The 8,874-nt window shown below is 40.0% G+C and overlaps 1 pseudogene; it reads left to right on the top strand.

Annotated features, from left to right (window-relative positions):
• The first annotated feature begins 7,259 nt into the window (after positions 1 to 7,259).
• Positions 7,260 to 7,424, top strand: LOC150094075 (U2 spliceosomal RNA; annotated as a pseudogene).
• The last annotated feature ends 1,450 nt before the right edge of the window (positions 7,425 to 8,874 follow it).

Here is an 8,874-nt window from a genome sequence, read left to right as displayed (position 1 = left end):
AAAATTTTGGCTTCGCCCATCTTGTGGTCTGACACGTGTTCAACAACGTTCATGTTAATGTGTTTTAAGCTTCCTTCACCCATTGCTAGGGATGTTGTTGTATAGATTCTGTCTATTCTTGTGTGTATACCCTTGCTGGTATTGCTCCATGTTGGGGAGAAATAATTGCCAATTTTCGCGACCCAGTAGTCAGTTACGTTTGTTTCTCAGCATATTCTGTTAGATTGTTTCCTGTTAGATTGTCTCCAGCCTTTTTATCCCTGTCTGGTACCGCTACACAGTTCAAATCTCCTCTGATTATAAGGAAATCTTGTCCTGCGAAATAATTGTGTAATCTGGACAAGATGTGTCGTTCTGCCTCCCTGTTTGGTGCATATATATTCACAATTTTATATGTGATGTTGTCTAGCATCCAATCAATTGCGATAATTCTGCTGTCTGTGTTTCTACGTATGTTTTTGATGTTTCCTCTCATAGGTGTTTTGACCAGAATACCTACTCCTCTTCCTCTGTCGGTGCCGAAGCTTCAGAAGCTTTGGAGGTGGTATGCCTGTTCAATTTTTTGTACTTGTGTCATAGTGTTTATGTGTATTTCCTGAAGCAGTAGAAATTGTATGTTTCTTCGTTGCATTGTGGTTATTATTTTTTCTTCTTGTTTATGTTTTTAAAACCGGGTATATTCAGGGTTGCTATTTCTATTAATGCCGCTATGTTTGTAATTTTTTAGGCTGCGTGTAAGTAGTTGTTGATGTTGCCCAGACGTTCTGTATTGCTTTATTCATGTGGGGGGGGTCGTAGTTTACTCCAACTACTTGCCATGCCTTTATATATCTTCTGTGAGATTATTGAAATTCAATACAAATTTGTCACTGCCCCACTTTAAACTGGCTGGGGATGCTACATCTTTTGTGGTCGTTATTTCTACCTGTGGTGTATGGTGTCTTTTCCTTTAAAGAAATCGTTTACAATAGGAAAAGGGATGGCTGTTTCTTGTGTTGGGTCTTCTATTGTTTGTTGTTGGTTTTGTCTTGTTTGTGCCTGCGTTGTTCGTGTAGCTGTATCTGTCATTGTTTTACTCCGTGTTTGCTGTGGTTCTTGTATTTTTTCCATCGCTGGGATATCAGTCGTTTCAGCACTGACGGTGTCTACGGTTGTTTCCGAGTTTTTATTTTTAATGTCTCTTGGCATTCTTTATTTTTCTTTGTGTCTCTAATGCCTTTCCTATTTGTTCTTCCTGGGTTTCTGTTATGGTGGTGTTTGTCGCGTCGGCATTGTTTGCTGTAATTGTTTCTGGCTGTATGACTTGGTTTTTTCTCATTGTTTCCTGTTGGTTTCTCTGTCTCGTGTTTTCTGTGTTTTTCTTTTTTTTTGTCTTTTCCACACTCCTTTTCTCAAGTGATGTCGAGAGCAACATCTGGTACATAATTGTACAACCCCGGTGTAACTTAGAACTAGCTTCCAACCGGCAATAAAAATGATATTTGGAACCGGTTCATTCATAATCATGCTGATGGTCACAAACCCTGTTTGAACGGTCGGGAATTCTTTGTGTGTATGTCTTGGTATGTTAATCTCCGTCCCGTATCTGCATATTGCATCTTTATCCATTCGGTTTCTATTGGTACTCACTGAATTTGAATGATTTTCCTTTGTGGTCCAATGGATTGTGATTCTATGTCATGCTCTTGTATTTCAAATCCTCCGAGAAGGGTATCCCAGTATGCTGGGGTCCCAAGAGTCAGTTGGTACCTGTTACCAGGAAACCAAGTAATCCAAGTGACTGCATTTTGGTCTTTCAGTGTTGTGGTTATGTCTTGGAGGACGTCTCTTGCGTTTATTTGTTCGTCTGTGGGTATGTGAAACTATCGATTGCGGTCTTTCTAAAACGGCGGGTACTTTGGGCTTTGAAGGAAGAGAAAAAGGAACGCCATTATTAATAATTAGCGGGTTTTAAAATTAAAATACTGAAGAGGGGGGATTCCCAAACCAAAATAGAAGACAAGGAAGGATCTCACCATACGGTCCTTTGTTCTTGCAGCACTTCTGGGTGGAGCAGGCTCTATGCTCTCCTCTACGTCTGCACAACTGGAATCCTAAGCTTAGGACTGGAAAATTCTCCCTCTTCAGATGGCAGGACAGGCACCGGATCAAAAGCTCTCGGCGACAGCAAAAGGACGATAGCTGCTAAAAACAGATACTACACTTTGGTCTTAGCCAAGACGCTCTCGATGACAGTACAGCAGCAAAAAGAACAAAGCTGATAGGAACAGATTTTGTTTGAGTGCCATTTCTGTTTTTTAAACATGTAGGAGGCCTGCTGCAAAGGAAATGGCCAGGAAAGGTAGCAATCCACCAAATAGAGGTGGTTGAAACAGAGCTCTATCAATCCCCTGACCCCCTCCCCAGCACTTCTCAAGATAACACCAGAGAGAGAGAGAGAGGTTATGTCGCCAGTTAATGACCAGTCCCTAGTGCACTCAGGTAACTCCACAGACTATCAGGTTGTTAGCAGAAAGAAGCGTAAGAAGGGGTCGCCAGCTGCAGAACCCGAAATAATACCTCAACCATTGGAAAGATCAACTCCAATGGACTTAACAGCACAACCTAATGAAAGATTAGAGACTGATTCCAGGGCACAACCCAAAGAGAGGATTCCACCAGTAATTTTAAGAAAAATGGTCTTTAATTACAGAGATGATGAAGAATGCAACCATCAAATTTACATCAGCCAAAAGCACAGTTGAAGGAATCCAGATTCAACCAGAAAGAATTTCGGACTACCGCCAGCTCACCAGACTTATGGATGCACTGAAAGTCCCCATATCACATATTTCAGATTAGAAGTGAAAAAAACTTAAAAGTGGTCATCAGAGATCTGGCTGAAACCACACCAGCTGAAGAAATAGGTACTGACCTCAGACCCTAGAGCCAATTAAGATATCACGCATGTACCGAGCAGAAAAGCGCCCCATGCCTTTGGTCTTAGTCGAGATCAGTAAAGACCATAGAGAAATTTATGATCTTACAACAGTCTGCAGCTTAATCATTAAGACCGAACCTCTCAGAAGAAAAGCTTCAGTTGGTCAACGCTATCCCTGCCAAAAGTATGGGCATGCACAAAAGCTAAGTAAAGCAGATTAGAGATGCGTGAAGTGCGGTTACAATCATCCCTCGCCCACTTGCATCAAATCACAAACCACACCTGCTAAGTGTGCAAACTGTGGCGGCAAACACCCAGCCAATTACAAGAGATGTTCACTCCACCCATTCAATCTGCAGAAGGCTTGAGAGGCACTACCCCTGCCCAATCAGAAGCAAACTAACCAGAATTCAGATCGCGGACTGTTACTCCCGAGAAATCATACACATCTACGGTCTCTACTAGTAACAAACCAGCATCTAGCAACCAAACCTCTGCAGCAATCCTAGCTGCTACTTTAGGAGAGATGTTAACGGCCTTTAAAAAAACAAATCCCAATCCGGCCGACACCAATAAATTCCTCAAAAACACACAAGTCATCTTCTCCATGATTAATTGATAACATGGTCACCATAACTACCTCAATAGAGATTGAGTATTGGAATGCTAACGGACTAAACAACAATCTTCTAGAACTAAAAGAATTTGGTGAAAGATATAAGATAGATATCATTTTAGTCAATGAGGTGCATCTTTCGCCTTGTGACAACCCCAAAATATGGTACAACACACTACTTAGGGTAGATAGGCTCAATACCAGAGGGGCGGAATGGCTATATTTGTTAAACAAAGCATAAAATATAATGAAATCAAGAAAACAACAACTATAAACCTGGAAGAAACTGGAATTGAAATACACACCAACAACACAGGTAGTCGAAAGCTATATTCAATCTACAACCCCAAGGCAAACCACTCCTAGTCTCAGACATCTCCCAGCTCCTTGACAGAAATGAAGCCCTGAAGAAGGGAATGTCAAAAAACCGAAATCGGGAAGTCCAGGTGAAGACGAAACAAAAAAAAGGAAACATCAGAAGACACGCAAATCGCTTCCCCGAAAACCAACCCGACATTACTTCATGTCCTAAAGGGATTCCCCGAGATTGGGAGGAAATTAAAAAAAGCAATAGGAACATTCGGGGATATTCAACTATCCTACTTACAGGTAAAAACGGACCCAAAGTTGTTAGTGCAAAATGGGATAACCTCTTTATCGAGGACATAAATCAAATCACCCCCGAGCAGGTACAAGGAGTTCTGGAAGTAGAAGAGGTGGAAATAGCGTTGTTCAGAGCACTTTGTATGCTAGATTACTCCCTGGGAGAAAAGGCAGCTGATCAAATCCTGAAAACTCACAAAAATAGAAAGCAGCGAGAAGTAAACCTCACCCTAACACTCTAACAACTTCGTTGCTTGCTTATATAAATTCTCTAGTCTCTCTCGAGAAAAGAAAAAAATAAACTCGTTTTCTATTTTAGACTATCTAGTTTATATCTGGTCCACACAGGAGGGGGTAGACCTGAGAACCCGAGCGACAAAGACTTACAGCAAGGCTGTGCAGCTCCTTCTGGGCCGCATCACTCAGGCCAGGCTCTTCCCCGTTCTTTCAGTTCTAATTTTGTAACTCACTGGCTTCTTCTCTCGATGGTATGGTGTATCCTTCAGTCAATCCAGTTTTCAATCTTCCAGAATTACTTTTTTTATGTTCTCTTTCATTTGTTTTTCGCTTCTTTCGTCGGTGAGACATCTGCAGAGATGGCTTACCGTCGAAAGCTGAAAGAACGGATAAAATGTCGGAGATCTGCTTGGCCCAGACCTGTTAATAGGTTAAATGTGGCCAAGCAGGTCGACTGAGGCCTCTTTAATACCTACTATCCTCTCTACCTTTTTCTCTTCCTCTCTCACTATCTGCTGACCCTCAGCACAACTTTTAGACTCCACAGGCTGCTGATGAATGATATGAACTCCCATTCTATCTGTTCTTATTAGCTTGATATCTGATAAGGGTCTCATTGGGATCCAAGATATTAAGTTGGTGGGCTATAGATTAATGTAGTATCTGTTTTTTTACAGTACTTCAAAGTCCTATAGGACTCAAACCCCAGACTAGGGAAAAGATAAACACTTATTTGTTTCAGTGGTGTCTTGTGATTTCCACATAGCACCGGTTCCAGCCCAACTGAAACCTATCCTCCCCTCTGTACGAAACGTGCAGGAGGTACATATAGCCGGCAAGCTCCACCCGCTACGACGACCAGTGGTGGTTCTATGGTATTAATCATAGGAAGTAAAGTTGAGACCGAGTGGAAACACTGCACAGTCCACCTAAACAGTTGTGCCCTTATCGCGGCTAATATTAAAAATATTAAATATTATAAAGTAGCACCAGTTCAGAGCTGCTGTCTCCTATATGGTTAAATCTGTTCAGGGCTGCTTAAACTTTCAGGTAGCATGTAATATCTGTAATATCTGTTCTTATTGTTTCTATTCTTCTAGAACTACTGTCTTATATTAACAACTAATGCCACGAGTTTAAACATGTCAAGCAGTAAAATTGCTAGAGACCTAACTGTAAGATACACCTTTAAAAAACCTTTGCAACCAGAAGACATAGCTTGATGTAGTAGGAGTGAATAACATCAAGAATATTAACTGCTGGAATTTCCAGAAAGGCCCATATGAAGTTACTACGTGTAATTATAGTTCAAGAGACAAGTTAATTGAAAACGCAATTGTGTTAGAAGATGAAAAGTTTTTTCCCATCCCTGTTGGTGATGGTGGTATTAAATTTATATACTTCAGGAAACTCCCTGCTGAAGTTGATGATCAAACCTTGAAGTTAATATTCCAACAGTATGGCTTGGTTCTAGCACTGGTGCGAAGTCATTTTAACAAGTACCCCACGATTGAAGGTGACAAGATCTATATCGAAATAAAAAATGACCAAAACTATCCCACATTTTATAACCATCAAAGGTTACACTATAATCGCGAACTATTAGGACATGGACAAGACTTTGCAGTACATATAGGATGGTCACTGTGCAAAAGACTGTCCTTTAAATAGATGCGGTAATTGTTACATAATAGGTCATTCACAACTTAGCTGCATTGAACCATGCAACCAATGTGAAAATTCTTCTCACAGAAGATTCCAATGTTAAAAAAGCATAAAACATCGATAGTGTCTTCAGAGGAGTTCCCCCCCCCTCTACCTACTGCTAAAAGGGATATTACTAGTCAGGCAAAACCGAAATGTACAACAGATAGGAAGGTTTCTGTTGAAGATGAAGAACAAGCTTTATATATTGTAGAAGAAGAACAAAGTTCCCTTCTCCATCTGTGCCCATTTGTTGAAGATTTCTGTAAAAGTTACTATAATAGAAGAAACCCAAAACTCAAGTAATGTTACAAATTCAATCCTATTTAAAAAAGAGTGCGAAACATTAAGTTCAGCAACGTTAGAAGACATGTTTACTAATTACAACGCTGAAATGACAAAGACATCGATGTGCTTAACCATCAATATGCGATGCTTGATCAGTTATTAGAAAAGTGAGATGAATATTATAAGACGTCAACAGAACAAGAAATTCCAAAAGTAAATAATAGAAAAGTTAATTTAATCAAACAGTGTACAGTCATTGTTGATGACATGGCTGTTGAACACCAAGAAAATGTAGGTCCCAAGAGACCCATATCAATAACTTGTGACACTAATAATAATTCAATAAACTCTGACCATGTTAAGAAAAAATGTAAGAAGAAAACAAAGAAATAACCGTTTTTTTTCTTAATTTCACACCATGTCTCTTTTTTAAATTCATTAAAATTCTGTTAAATTATGTAACAAACTAAAAAGTTAATCCTACTCCTCGCTACAACTTTAATATAAATTCTCTATGTCCCTGTTCTCTCGAGAGGCTGCATTGCATGTTTCTCCAGACAACAGGGTCACTACTATGTAATAGTGACAATTAGCTAATAGCAAGGACAGCCAATGAAGTGATATACTGAGACCTTTGATTGCTGAAGTACTTAGTTATTTCTTTTAAGTTTATGTCATAGTTAACATAAAGGTTCTACTGCAACCTCGTTGAGGTGGCTTTCTTAGCATCCCACGAAATGCAGGAATAGGCCAAAAGTTAGGTTTAAATATAGAATCCAGTTTCTTCATAGTTTACTCTAAAAACTAGAGCTCTTTAGCTCTAATACGGAAATGATGACTGGGTAACACCACAAAGTGATTGGTACTCGTATGATCTGTTCTTATCAGCAGATCGAGTTTCAGCTTTTTGGCTGAATCAAAACATAGTATCTGTTCCTATCGGCTTAACATCTGATATGAGTCTCTTTGAGGAACTGGATATTAAGTTGATCGGATAAAGATACAGTGTAGTACCTGTTCTTTACAGTACCACTAAAAAGTCCTAAAGGACCCAAAACCCCAGACTGGGGCAAGAACAAACAAGTTTATTTCAGAGGTGTATGATGTTCTCACATAGCACCGGGTCCATCCCAGTGCGAAATCTACATACCACCTTCTGCACGAGGACAATAGCCGGCAGGCTCCATCTGACATGAAGACCAGTGGTGGCTTCGAGATTATTTAGGAAGGTAGGAAAGTAAGGCTGAGGCCGAGTGAGAACACTGCACTCCCTCCCCAACACTACACGTTTTCTCCCTCAGTCCCTGATTAGGTTTTCGGTTCCCCCAGATAGCTCCTGTATCCTTTAGCCGGCAGAACTCCTTGCAGTTCCAGGTGCCTGGAGAAGACGAAACAGATCTTCTCAAAGAAGATCATAAGCTTCCTTGGAGATGAAAGATATATCACCTGGATTGCCCGTTTTCCAGGTAAGAGGTTTCAAACAACAGTCAGCACAAAAGCAAGAGACATCCTGCTCGAAGGATTCGTATACAAAGCTCAAACCATTATCCCTAACACAGTCGGACTGCCCCAAAAATTAATAAGAATTCAGAGAGTCCCTCTTGAATTAAACCGACAACTGGTTAAGGAAAGCTTAGCCGAGTATGACCATGAAATACGTATTAGACGGTAAAAGATTTCCCCTTCCATCTTAACGGGCAATATGACAATCTCTATGATGATGAAGAAACCAGTCCCAAATATAGTCATAATAGCCAGGTGGAAGCTAGTGCTGAGTTACCCAGGGATCATACGACAATGTACAAAGTGCAACGCAATATAACACCTAAGTACAGACTGCCCGACAAGATAAAGGGATAAAATAACTGACACAAACGTAATAAAGGATAACGAAACAAACGAGGGAATGGAAATAGCAACTACTACAGAAGACGACGCAAGAAGCACTACATCTCTTGAAGAACCCCCAGAATCAGAAGAGAAAGAAACGGAAATAGGGAAAAAATTAGAAAACAGAAACCAAACCAAACTCAAGAAACTGATATCGAAACCAAAACAAACCGCAGACGAACCCACCAAAGAACCAGCTATGAATAAAGAATTAAGAAATGAAGACAAGAATGATGTGGAGAAAAAAGGAGAGGAAGGAAATAAACCCTCCAAATCACAAGCTGAGGAAGGAGATTTGTTATTTATAATTCAAGAACTTGATCAAATTTACAATGACGAACACTCCACAATCCTTAAGATAGGACATCTAGTCATGAAAAGGTTCACTGAGAAACGAACGACTTCTCATAAAATTAAAAAAGCAAGATGCGGAACTTTACCTTTTCTACAATGAAAGGCGTTATCTTAGGACTGTAGGTTTGGTATGGTCAGAAACTATAATCTACGACATAACTAAAATGGAACCAAGTGACTTCGATCATTTTACACTATTACCTCCAGAAGAAACGATGGCGGTGCACAATAACATTTACAAATTAATAAGAGACGAAACATT

The sequence above is a fragment of the Typopeltis vanoorti genome, chromosome 23 (genome assembly GCF_054136105.1).
Source record: "Typopeltis vanoorti isolate ZY-2024b chromosome 23, IOZ_Tvanoo_1.0, whole genome shotgun sequence".
Lineage (NCBI taxonomy): Eukaryota > Metazoa > Arthropoda > Arachnida > Uropygi > Thelyphonidae > Typopeltis > Typopeltis vanoorti.
The sequence above is the reverse complement of the archived record's forward strand: the minus strand, read 5'-3'. Positions and strand labels throughout refer to the sequence as shown.